General features: G+C 36.5%; 1 pseudogene; it reads right to left on the bottom strand.

Moving 5' to 3' along the window:
• Positions 1–220: 220 nt before the first annotated feature.
• LOC100718980 (CD2-associated protein-like) overlaps positions 221–13,987 on the bottom strand; it is a 38,099-nt pseudogene continuing 24,332 nt past the window's right edge.

The following is a 13,987-nucleotide window of genomic DNA, read 5'->3' as shown; positions in this document are numbered from 1 at the left end:
CTTGAATCGCTTTGTTTGCCCTAGGAAATTTCCTATGGCCACTAAAGACTTCAGACCCCTCTTTGGGAAGATAAAGGATTTGGAGCTTTGGAGGGCCTAGTACTTTTCGGGTTCAAATAATTGAAATAATGGCTAAGTTCCTGGTGATTCTCTTTGTTAGTTATGTGACCTAGAAAGCATGGATTATATTAAATTATAGAGGGTGAGTGAAATATTTATGTCACTGGGAAGAAGAGCTTTCTTCTTGAACACTTTCGTTTCCCTGCACTTTAATACTCTGAGCCTTACAAACATATCCCTTAAAATCTTTGCTTGAATGGGATATGATGCGTTGACCTCTGTTGTTTTCACTCCTGGAGCTTCTTAAACTTCTCATTGCCTGTTTAAAAACGAACATTCAAGAGAACCACACGAAATCTAAGTTTATGAATATATCAGCCTATTTTCTATTCATTTTGCCTCAGACACTACTTGAAAATTCACCATTATTATAATAATGTCTTAAGCCGCCTGCTTTATCCCCCCCCCCCACCCCCACTGTCTGTTTGTCTCTGCCCTCGCGCTTCCTCCAGCCCCTCCCATCTCTGGTCCCATCTCAAACCAGCAAGTGGGGCCTAGGCAAGGAATCCTGCCCCAGGAATCCTACCCCGGTCTGGGGAAACTCTCTTCATTGCCTGGAAAATCTGCCTGCGGTTTCCTGCCAGGACCAGCGAGTCCGGTAAGCACGGAATCCCGCCCCAGTGTAGGGGAACTTTCTTTGTTGCCTGGGGTCCAGCGTGCTGTTTCCTGCCTGGGCCAGCCTGTCGGGCCTAGGCATGGTCTGGGGGAACTCTCTCCTTCACTTGGAACAACACTTGAAACTCAAAAAAAATAGGAAAATGACAAAACGAAAGACCAAAATGCAACATCAAATATCCAGCCCATCCCAAGAAAGCCTAGGAACCACATGCATAGAAGAAAACACATTCCACATCTGAAATACCTGAAATAATAGTAACTGAAATAAAGAAGCAACTCTGGGAAACCTTAAAGGAATTCAAACTAGAAATAATCTCTCAGGTAAAAGAAGAAATGATAAAAGAAATGAAGGAGGTGCTGAATATATCTAAAGAAAACATAGTTAAAAATTGGAGGAACTAAACAAAAAGATAGAATCCTTAGATGAGCAATACAAGAAACAAACAGAATACATAAAGCAGATGCAAAAAGATATACAGGAAATCAAAAACTCCATTGAAAGTTGTAAAAACCGCCTCAATGAATGTGAACATAGAATCTCAGACCTCAAAGACAAGATTGCAGCTGGCAAACAGGAAAGGAAAGATCTTTTAAAAATAACAAGAAATCAGGGGCTGGGGATTTAGCTCAGCGGCATAAGCGCCTGCCTTGCAAGCAGGCAGTCGTGAGTTCAATCCCTGGTACCGATAAAAAGGAAAAAGACAAAAAAAAAAAAAAAAAAAAAAAAAAAAAAAAATAACAAGAAATCAGGAAATAACAATTCAACACCTGCAAGACAATGTAAAGCGGAACAACATGGTTGATAAGGTAAATGAAAAAGAAGGGGACAACATAAACGATGTCAAGAGGATATTTAGAGAAGTAATAGCTGAAAATTTCCCAAACACGAGATTAGAAACTGATATCAAGATCAATGAAGCATATAGTACTCCAAATAGCCATAACCAAAATAAATCTACACCCAGACATATAATAATGAGCACCCCAGAAATTGAACAAAAGAATAGAATATCAGACAGCTTAGAATAGAATATCAGAAAGAATAGAATATCAGAAAGCAGTCAGAAAGAAAAGACAGATCACCTATAAAGGAAAACCTATCAGAATCACAGCAGACTTCTCAGCACAAACAATAAAGTCAAGAAGAGCATGGAGTGAAGTATTTAAGATCCTAAAGCAAAATGATTTCCAACCTAGGCTGATGTGCCCTGCAAAACTGTCCTTCAAAATCGATGGAGAAATAAGATACTTCCATGACAAAGAACAGCTGAAAAACTTCATGATCACCAAGCCAACACTGCAAAGAATACTGAAAGACAGCCTAGATACATTTAGGAAAAAACAACTAAACAACACAGACAATTAAACAGAGCAGAAAGATAAACATGCAACAGCAAAAAGATAACATGTCAACAACAAACCAATACATAACAGTTATAACCATTAATGTAAATGGTCTCAATGCACCAATTAAAAGAAACAGACTGGCAGAATGGATCAAGAAACAGAATCCAACCATATGCTGTCTACAAGAAACCCATCTTACCCAAAAGGATACTCACAGACTAAAAGTCAAAGGATGGAAAACAATACTTCATGCAACAGGAAACCCCCCCCCCCAAAAAAAAGCAGGGGTAGCTATTCTGTTTGCAGATAACCTGAATTTCAAACCAATAATGATCAGAAGGGATAAAGAAGGACACTACATACTGGTTAGGGGAAAACTTCCAGAGGAAGAGATAACTATCTTAAATATATATGCACCAAACTCCAGAGTACCCTGTTATATAAAACAAGTACTAACAGAAATGAAAAACCAAATTAGCAGTAACACAATTCTAACAGGAGATCTTAACACATCATTGACACCAACAGACAACTAGACAGAAAATCAACAAAGAAATAAAAGAACTGAATTGCACCTGTGAACAAATTGACTTAATAGACATATACAGACTATATCACCCAACAAAAACAGAATACACATTCTTCTCAGCAGTACATGGGTCCTTCTCTAAAATAGATCATATATTAATTCACAGAACATATTTAAATAAATTCAGAAGGGTCAAAATTATCCCTTGCATGCTATTGGACCATAGCCCTGTGAAATTAGAAATTAATGATAAAAGATACTGCAAAAATCCCACAAATACATGGAAACTGAATAACACACTCTTGAATAATCAGTGGGTCACAGAGGAAATTAAAGAAGAAATTAAACAATATCTACAAACAAATGAAAACACAAATACAACTTACCGGAATCTGTGGGATGCAATGAAAGCTGTCCTCAGAGGAAAATTTATTGCACTGAGTTCCCACATTAGGAAAACAGAACGAATACAAATAAATAACCTGATGTTACACCTCAAACATCTAGAAAAAGAAGAGCAAGTCAAGCCCAAAGCCAAAAGAAGAGAGGATATTATAAAAATCAGAGCAGAAATCAATGCAATCGAGACCAAAATAACAATCCAAAAAATCAACAAATCAAAGAGCTGGTTGTTTGAAAGAATAAATAAAATCAACAAACCACTAGCCAACCTTATTAAAAAAAAGAGAAGAAAAAGCTCAAATTCATGCAATAAGGAGTGAAAGAGATGAAATTACTACAGACCCTATAGAAATACAGAAGATCATCAACACCTATTTCGAAAACCTCTACTCTCAAAGGTTTGAAAACACAGAAGAAATAAACAGATTCCTAGAAGCATACAAAGTACCAAAGCTAGGTCATGAAGATATAAAACTACTGAATAATCCAATTTCTATTAATGAAATTGAAAACATAATTAAATCTTTACCTGCAAGAAGAGCCCAGGCCCAGGCGGATTCACTGCAGAACTCTACAAGAAATACAAAGATGACCTAATGCCGACACTCCTCAAACTCTTCAATGAAATTGAAAGAGAAGCAATCCTTCCTAAATCGTTCCTAGAAGCAAATATTACTCTAGTACCAAAACCAGAGAAGGACCCAAATGAAAAAGAGAACTACAGACCAATCTTCCTAAAGAACACAGATGCAAAAATCCTCAATAAAATATTGACAAATAGGATGCAGCAAATCATCAAGAAGATCATACACCCTGACCAAATGAGATTCATCCCAGGCATGCAGGGATGGTTCAACGTACGTAAATCAATAAATGTAATCCACCATATCAATAAAGCCAAAAGTAAGAATCACATGATCATTTCTATAGATGCAGAAAAAGCCTTTGATAAGGTCCAATATTCATTCATGATAAGAACCTTACAGAAAGTTGGAATAGAGGCCTTTTCCTCAATATAATTAAGGCCATCTATGACAAACCAACAGCCAATATCATACTAAATGGCCAAAAATTGAAAGCCTTTACTTTAAAATCAGGCGCAAGACAAGGATGTCCCTTATCACCACTCCTATTTAATATAGTACTGGAAATACTGGCCAGAGCAATTAGACAAGAGAGAGAAATAAAAGGGGTAAAGATAGGAAAAGAAGAAGTTAAGTTATCATTATTTGCAGATGACATGATACTCTATATAGAAGATCCCCAAAATTCCATTGAAAGACTCCTAGATATAGTAAATAAATTCAGTAATGTAGCTGGATACAGAATCAATACTCAAAAATCAATAGCATTCCTATACACTAACAACAAAGTCACAGAGAGAGAAATAAGAGAGGCAACACCCTTCACACTAGCAACCAAAAAAATGAAATATTTAGGAATTACTCTCACAAAAGAAGTGACAGACCTATACAGGGAAAATTATAATACACTGAAAAATGAAATTGAAGATGATCTCAGAAAATGGAAAAACATCCCTTGCTCATGGATAGGAAGGATAAATATCGTGAAAATGGCCATTCTCCCAAAACTTGTATACAGATTCAATGCAAACCCGATAAAAATACCATCAACATACCTCATAGAACTCAAGAAATCACTCCTAAAATTCATCTGGAACCAGAAGAGACCTAAAATAGCAAGGACAGTTCTAAGCAGCAAAGACAAGGCAGGAGGTATAACAATCCTTAACTTGAAGTTATACTACAAAGCAACTGCAGTAAAATCAATACGGTACTGGAACCAAAACAGAGTCGAAGATCAGTGGAATAGATTAGAAGATACAACCATAACTACAAACACACTCAACCACCTTATCTTTGATAAAGGAGCCAAACATGTTCACTGGAAGAACGACAGTCTCTCTAATAAATGGTGTTGGAAAAACTGACTCTCCATATGCCGAAAACTAAAACTAGACCCATGCCTATCACCATGTACTAAAATAAAATCTAAATGGATCAAAGATCTTAATATTAAAACAGAAACACTAAATCTTTTGGAAGACAAATTGGGTAAAAACCTTGAAGACATAAGAGTAGGTAAAGAATTCATGAACAGGACTCAAACCGCACAGGAAATACTTCCCAGAATCAATAACTAGGATTGCCTCTTATTAAAAAGTTTCTGCACGTCAAAAGAAATCTCCAACATAGTGAAAAGAAAACCCACAAACTGGGAAAAGATCTTAGTGAACTGCCCCTCAGACAAAGGACTTCTGTCTAAAACATATAAAGAATTTTAAAAAATCAGACCCCCAAAATTCAAAGACCCAAGTCAAAAATGGGCATCTGAGATGAATAAACAATTTTCAGATGAAGAAATTCAAATGGCAAATAAATACATGAAAAAATGCTCACCATAACTGGTCATTAGAGAAATGCAAATTAAAACCACACTGAGATTTCATCTCACTCCTGAAAGAATGGCCAAGATCAAGAAAACCACCAACAACGAATGCTGGAGAGGCTGTAGGGAAAAAGGAACTCTCCTACACTGTTGGTGGGAGTGTAGACTAGTACAACCATTGTGGAGGTCAGTCTGGAGATTTCTCAAAAAGCTGGGACTAGAAGCCCCATTTGACTTGAAGCTATTCCACTTCTAGGCATATTCCCAGAAGAACTGAAAGCATCATACCATAGTGATATATGTGCATCCATGTTTATCGCAGCACAATTTGTAATAGCCAGATCTTGGGAACAACCTAAGTGTCCATCAACTGAGGAATGGATAAAAATGTTGTGGTATTTTTATACAATGGAGTACTACTCAGCTATAAAGAATGATCACATTGAGATATTTATAAATAAATGGGCGCAGCTTGAGACCATACTCATAAGTGAAATAAATCAAACTCATATGTATAAATACCGAATAGTTTCCCTAGTGTAAGAAATGATAAGAATACATAAAATTATATGGTAAATATGAAAAAAATAATTGTCTTAAAGTTAGCTTTTAGAGTATTTTCATCAAAAATTTACACATGTGATTTAGGGAGTCAAACATGTTGCAAGGTTTAATCCAGAAATCTGTAGTGTTTACCCCATTTATCTCTCCAAAGAGATGTTTTCATCTCTTCTAGTGGACTGTTTATATCTATCACTGTACCTCTATAGAACATTCTCGTGCTAGGTATTATTTGTTGATTCCCTGATTGGGAGGATTTAACTCTCTCAAATTTCATACCTTCTCATTGTCACTCTTTTCCTGGCCTGCTACTATATTACAGCACCAGTTAAAGCAACACTCTGTGTTTACATTATGATAATGTTATTTAGCTTACAGCTGGGTCATGTAATATACTAGGGTAAATATTTTAGACTCTTTTTGGTTTTTCACATTGAACTTGTCCTGTTTGTTTGCTTACTTAATTTTATATGCATGTTTCTCTAAAAGAAGCCTGAATTTTCCACCAGCTATCCAAATCATCTTTCGACATATTCAGATGCATATTGATTGTATTTTCTTGAGGAAATCTGACCTGGAGCAATCTTACTTGCTCCTGTATGGACTGATTTTTTTCTATACTTGGTACCAGATTCTACTCCAAGACTGTTTTCCATCTCTTGGGGGATTTCAACATTGTTTCCCCTGTTTCCTGAATTCCAAATCTCTCTCTTTTTTTTTTGGTCTGCTCCTTTGTTTTGATGGAACATATCAATCTTTAAATGACTGAGAAGGGCTATATGAAAGGTAAACATAAATTTAGAAATAAATCTTTTTGATAGAATAACTAGACAATAAAACGAAAAGTTTAGGATAATAGTTACCTTGGGTCAGGCAAATAGTGGTTAGATATGGGGAGCAGGTCTAATGGTAGCTTCCAAGTATGTCAGTATTTCTTTTTTCCTTCTTAGTTTTTTCCTTCTAACTTACATAGCTATCCCCTATTTAACAAGTTGTTAAGACATTCACTTTCTTTTGTACTGTATTTTGTAGAGGTGATATAGTTGACTATAAAAAGGGTTTAAATCAATGTGTAGTAAGCCCTCAACAAATGTTGACTATTGTTCTTGTCATCATCATCATCATCATCATCATCATATTTTAGTAGTATTATAAAGTAGTGATTTTCAATCAGTGAGGATTTCCCCACACAAAGAATATTTGGTAGTATCTAAAAGATACTTTGATTTCATACATCTGGGGGAAATGTGCACTGCTGTTTTGTTGTCTGAGAAGTCCACTGGCATCATAATTTAGCCCCAGTAATACATTAGAGAAACAAAGTTTAACAAAAGGAAGTGAGTTGGTTCAGTGACATGAGAGACGAGAGACGGCCTACCAGCATGGTGCGTAGTAGGGAGACAACAGAAAATTGGAAGCACAAACAAGAATGCTCTATTGTTTCCCGAGGAGCCCTGCAGAGCCAGCAGTCAGTCAGTGAGGTAAACCAGAGCTGTGCTCTAACACACAGACACTTGAACACAAGCTGGAAAGTGGGGATAATGTTTTATTCCTAAGGATTCAGAGCAAATTCCAACAGCAGAACAGTCGCAGGTCCCTTCATGGACGAAATGTAGAGAGGAATCCAGTCATGGTAGACTGCTGGCAGTTAGGAAGCAGACTGTAGTAATTCTGCAGACAGGTAGGAGCTGGGATCACCAAGACTCCACTCTGGTGGGTGCCAAAAGTTACTCTTAGCCCTAAATACAAAGGACTAGAAGCATCCCCTGATCTGTGACCAGCAGAGTGGCCTTGGCACTGCAGCAAAAGCAGGGAAGCGTGCTTGTCTTATGATGGGACAAGGGGACTTATCTGCCCATAATACAACCAACATGTTAGAGGAGTTAGTGGTGAAGAACAGGGGAAGCTGTGCAAGTTCCAGAAGGAGACAACTGTAAATGGGTTTGAGAGCAACTCTGGGTTTTCCTTACCTGAGAGTGCCACAGCAAATGGGAGTGTACTGTAGAGAAAATCATGGTAAGGCAAAGTGGACATCCAGAAAATTGTTAGCTAAAGACCAGTCTCAGCTCACATATCCAGAGAGCGGTAAGATCGACCATATATCCAGTACAAATCCTACTGTGAAACTAATATTGTTACACAGCACATATCTGGGATTCAACTTGGAAATTACCATGGAACTGTGGATACCAGAGGAATTTTATTCTTTTCCTTTGTTTGTTTGTTTGCTCTTTTTGCTTTATTGGTTTTTCTTTTTATATCTGGTAGGGATTTTTGTTTTGGTTTCTTATCTTTATATTTGTTTTGTTCTATTCATGTTCTTTCTCACTTCCCTAAACTATCTCCCTTAATTTTATGATATTTCCATGTGAGTGAATATTGCCTCAAAAAAAATCTAGAAGCATAAACACAGAAAACAAAATAAAATAAAAATACATGATAAAAATGACAAGATACAGAAGAAAAATGCAACTCCAGATCCTCAGCTCTTCAGCAGTTTCAGAACAAGTCCAGAGGGCAATGAGATAGAGTAAATGAGAAGCCACACAGTGGAATTTGCTGAAATGGTACCAACAGAAATGAAAAAAAAAAACCAGAATGAACAAGGCTACAAAATGTAATCTCAGGTAAAAAAAAGAAATGTCAATTAATAAAAGACATGCTCAACAAATCTAGAGTAGACAAAGATAAAGGAATAGAGGAGTTTAGGAAAATGATAGAAACCATAATGCCCAACATAGGAAAAAACAGAAACCATGAAATAGATCCAAACAGGTGTTCAAGAGATTAAAAATTCTACTAAAAGCATATAACAGATTGAATGAAGGTGAGGGTAGAATATCAGATCTAGAAGACAGGATTGCTATTGGAGATCACAAAAAGAAAGATATATTAAAAATAGTAAGGAACATGAAAAATCAACCCCAAAAGCTGCAAGATGAAGCAAATAAGAACAATATAAGCATTAGTGAGAAAGCTGGAGGTGGCAAAAACACTAAAAGAAACTTCATAGAAGTAATTGCAGAAAAGTTCCCATACATGGATAAAAAATTTGGCATACAAATCATTGAAGCTCATCTGACTCCAAATAGCTATAATGAAAATAAACCTATGCCAAAGAATTTAATAATCAAAATTTCAGAGATTCAGCATAAGAGCAGGATATTAAAAGCTATTAAAGAAAAGAAACAAATCACTTATGAAGGAAAACCCATCAGATTCACATCAGACTTCTCAACACAAATCTTAAGTGAAGGAGAGCTTGAAATCGAGTATTTCAAGGCCTAAACAGTCTCCAACCCAAACTGATGTATTGTGCAAAACAGTCTTTCAAAATAAGTGAAGAAATAAGAAACTTTCAAGACAAAGAACAACGCAAGAAATTCACGACCATCAACCCAGATCTCCAAAATTCTCTGAAGACTATGTTAGAGGAGTAATGAAGACCACAATTCCAAGAACACCAACAGGAAGAATCCACCAGGCAAAATGAGAAAGGAAATAGGAGAAAGACCGAATACCAGGAGGAAAATATTATGAGAAAGACAAGCCAATGCATATTAACTATAACCATCAATCTGAATGGTCTCAATTCACCATTCAAAAGATAAAGACTGGAAAATGGATCAAGAAGCAAGATTCAGCATTATACTGCACAAGACAAACATATTTAACTCAAAAAGCAGTACATAGGCTGTAAGTCAAAGGATGGAAAACAATACTCCAAGTGACAATAATAGAGAAAAAAAGCAGGGATAGCTATTCTATTTGCACTCAATGTTAACTTCAAACCAAGACTGATCAAAGGAGACAAACAAAGTGAGCACATGCTTATTAAGGAAGATGCCAAGAAGGAATAACAATGATAAATATATATGCACAAAATATCAGTGCATACAACTACATAAAACAAATTTAATAAATGACTATCACAAAAAGACAGATCAATTAGACAAAAAACGACCAAGACTGAACACCATCCCAAGCCTGGGAGAGTTTAAGATCATCACTCCCAGGTGTCAAGGACCTGCCCAGCTTCCAGCCAAACTGAACTAGGCTTGGGAGGTTTTGCGGCCTGACTAGATTACGCTCAGTGACCTTCCTCAATCAGGGAAGTAGAAGGCACATCAAGTGAGTTCCAGGGCATTGGTCCTCACCTAGGAAGAGCTTTGGTTAGGTGCCCACCCACCTTCCTGGAACAGTGGAGGTGGCACAGGAGGGCCAGAGGGCCTGACTGGACTATGCTTAGCATCCTCCATTCAGTCCCAGGAGCCCAGGGCATAGGAGATGATTTCCAACATGCTCAGGGGGAGCCTTGGAACATTTGAAACATGGAATTATAGGAAAATGACCAAAAAAAAAAAAAAGACCTAAATGCAATCTCAAACCTCCAGCCCATCCCAAGAAAGCCTAGGAGCCACGTACATTGAAGAAAATATATGCCGTACACCTGAAATATCTGAAATAGTAGCAACTGAAATAAAGAAGCAACTCTGGGAAGATTTAAAAGAATTCAAACCAGAAATAATCTCCCAGGTAAAAGAAGAAATGATAAAAGTAGTGAAAGAGATGCTGAACACATCTAAAGAAGACACAGTTAAAAAATTAGAGGAACAAAACAAAAAGATAGAATCCCTGGATGAACAATATAAGAAACAAACAGAATACATAAAGCAGATTCAAAGAGATACACAGGAAATCAAAAATTCTATTGAAAGTTGTCAAAACCACATTAACAAAAGTGAAGATAGAATTTGAGACCTCAAAGACAAGATTGGAGCTAGTGAACAGAAAAGGAAAGATCTTTTAAAAATAACAAGGAATTAGGAAATAAAAATTCAACAGCTGCAAGATGATTCAAAGAAAAACTACATAAGATTGATAGGGATAAATGAAAAAGAAGGGGACAACACAAATGATATCAACAGGCTATTCAGAGAAATAATAGCTGAAAATTTCCCAAACATGATAATGGAAACTAACATTAGGATTAGTGAAGCATATAGAACTCCAAATAGCCATAACCAAAATAAACTACACCCAGACATGTAATAATCACCATCCCAGAAATACAAAATGAGGATAGAATATTAAAAGCTGTTAGAGAAAAGACAGATACCTCTAAAGGAAAACCTATCAGAATCACAGCAGACTTCTCAACACAGTGAAGTCAAGAAGAGCATGGACTGAAATATTTCGTATCATAAAGGAAAATGATTTTCAACCTAGACTACCGTCCTTCAAAATCAATGGAGAAATAAGATACTTCCATGACAAAGAACAGCTGAAGAACTTCATGATCACAAAGCCAACCCTGGAAAGAATACTGAAAAACAGTTTAGATATACATAGGAAAAAAACACTCAACAAGGTAGACAAGCAGAATGGAAAGATAAAGATACAACAGCAGAAAGATAACATGTCAACAATAAACCAATATATAACAGTTATAACCATAATGTGAATGGTCTCAATTCACCAATTAAAAGAAACTGACTGACAGAATGGATCAAGAAACAACATTCAACCATATGCTGTCTATAAGAAACCCATCTAACCCAAAAGAAAACTCACAGACTGAAAGTCAAAGGATGGAAAACAATACTTCATGCAACAGGAACTGGAAAAAAAAAGCAGGAGTAGCTATTCTGGTTGCAGATAATATGAACTTCAAATCAAGAATGATCAGAAGAGGTAAAGAATACATACTGATTAGGGGAAAACTTCAAGAGGAAGAGATAACAATCTTAAATATATGTGCACCAAATTCCAGAGCACCCAGTTATATAAAGCAATTATTAATAGAAATGAAAAATCAAATTAGCAATAGCACAATTCTAACAGGAGACTTAACACACCATTTACACCAAGGGACAGATCAACCAGATAGAAAATCGGCAAAGAAATAACAGAACTGAGTCACACCTCTGAACAAATAGATTTGATAGACATATACAGAGTGTTCCATTCAACAACTTCAGAATATACATTCTTCTCAGCAGTCATGGGACATTTTCTAAAATAGACCATCTACTAGCTTACAGAACACATTTAAATAAATGCAAAATAATTGAAATTATCCCATGCATGTTATCAGATCATAGTGCCATGAAACTAGAAATTAACGATAAAAGAAACTGCAAAATCCCCACAAACACATGAAAATTTAATAAAACACTCTTGAGCAATCAGTGGGTCACAGGGGAAATTAAAGAAGAAATTAAACAGTAGCTACAAGGAAATGAAAAAAACTAATAAAACTTACCGAATCTGTAGGATGCAATGAAAGCAGTCCTCAGAGGAAAATTTATTGCACTGAGTTCCCAAATCAGGAAAAAAGAACGAATACAAATAAACAACCTGGTGCTACACCTCAAACATCTAGAAAAAGAAGAGCAAGTGAAGCGCAAAGCCAAAAGAAGAGAGGAAGTTATAAAAATCAGAGCAGAAATCAGTGCAATACAGACTAAGAAAACAGTCCAAAGAATCAATGAATCAAAGAGTTGGTTCTTTGAAAGAATAAATACAATTGATAAGATCCTAGCCAACCTCATTAAAAAAGGAAAGAAAAAACTCAGATTGATGCAATAAGGAATGAAAAAGGCGAAATCACTACAGTCTCTTTGGAAATACAGAAGATCATCAAAACCTATTTCAAAAACCTCTACTCTCATAGGTTCGATAACACAGAAGAAATAGATTCCTAGAAACATATGAAGTATCAAAGCTGGGTCAAGAAGATGTAAACCCAATGACTAACCTAATTTCTATTAATGAAATTGAAAATGTAATTAAGTCTTTACCGACAAAGGAGAGCCCAGGCCCAGATGGATTCACTGTGGAGTTCTACAAGAAATACAAGGAAGACTTAATGCCAACACTCCTCAGACTCTTCAATGAAACTGAAAGGAAAGCAATTCTTTGTAAGTCATTCCTGGAAGCAAATATTACTCTACTACCAAAACCTGAGAAAGACCCAATTAAAAAAGAGAACTAAGTCCAGTCTCACTAATGAACACAGATGCAAAAATGTTCAAGAAAATATTGGCAAATGGGATGCAGCAAATCATCAAGAAGATTATACACCAGAACCAAGTGGAATTCACCCCAGGCATGCAGGGATGGTTCAACATACATAAATCAATAAATGAAGTCCACCATGTAAATAAAGCCAAAAGTAAGAATCACATGATCATGCCTATAGATGCAGAAAAAGCTTTTGATAAGGTTCAACATTCATTCATGATAAGAATCTTACAGAAATTTGGAATAGATTGTCTTTACCTCAATATGATAAAGGCCATCTATGACAATCCAAGAGCTAGCATCATATTAAATGGCCAAAAACTGAATGCCTTTACCTTAAAATCAGGCACAAGACAAGGAAGTCCCTTATCACCAATCCTATACAATATAGTACTGCAAATACTAGTCAGAGCAATTAAACAAGAGAGAGAAATAAAAGGGGTAAAGATAGGAAAAGAGGAATTTAAATTATTATTATTTGCAGATGACATATTTTACACAGAAGACCCCCAAAACTCCATTGAAAGATTCCTAGATATAATAAATAAATTAGGCAATGTAGCTGGATACAAAATCAATACTCAAAAATCAATAGCATTTCTATACACTAACAACAAAATCACTGAGAGATAAAAGAAGACACACTAGCATCCAAAAAAATGAAATACTTAGGAATAATCTCATGAAAGAAGTAAAAGAGACTGAATACTTCTGCAAGCAGAGAGGCATCGCAGCTTCCTGAGGCACCTCAGCCTGTGGTGAGTGCCCAGCACAGTCTGCCCAAATCTCAGACTGTTCCGGACCCCCCAGGCTTCTGGGTGCAGAGAAGTGGAACAGTGGGTTAGAGGCCACTACAGCTGCCCCCCCCCCCCCCCGGCTACACTTGGAAGTCTGCTGAGCTCCTGACGGATGGGCGGGCCTACACTAACCCCCGAGCCCAGCCGCACCTAGCCATCTCCTGCAGAGGAGGAGCTG

The sequence above is a fragment of the Cavia porcellus genome, unplaced genomic scaffold (genome assembly GCF_034190915.1).
Source record: "Cavia porcellus strain 051 isolate PalLab524CR breed Dunkin Hartley unplaced genomic scaffold, mCavPor4.1 scaffold_5, whole genome shotgun sequence".
NCBI lineage: Eukaryota > Metazoa > Chordata > Mammalia > Rodentia > Caviidae > Cavia > Cavia porcellus.
The sequence above is the reverse complement of the archived record's forward strand: the minus strand, read 5'-3'. Positions and strand labels throughout refer to the sequence as shown.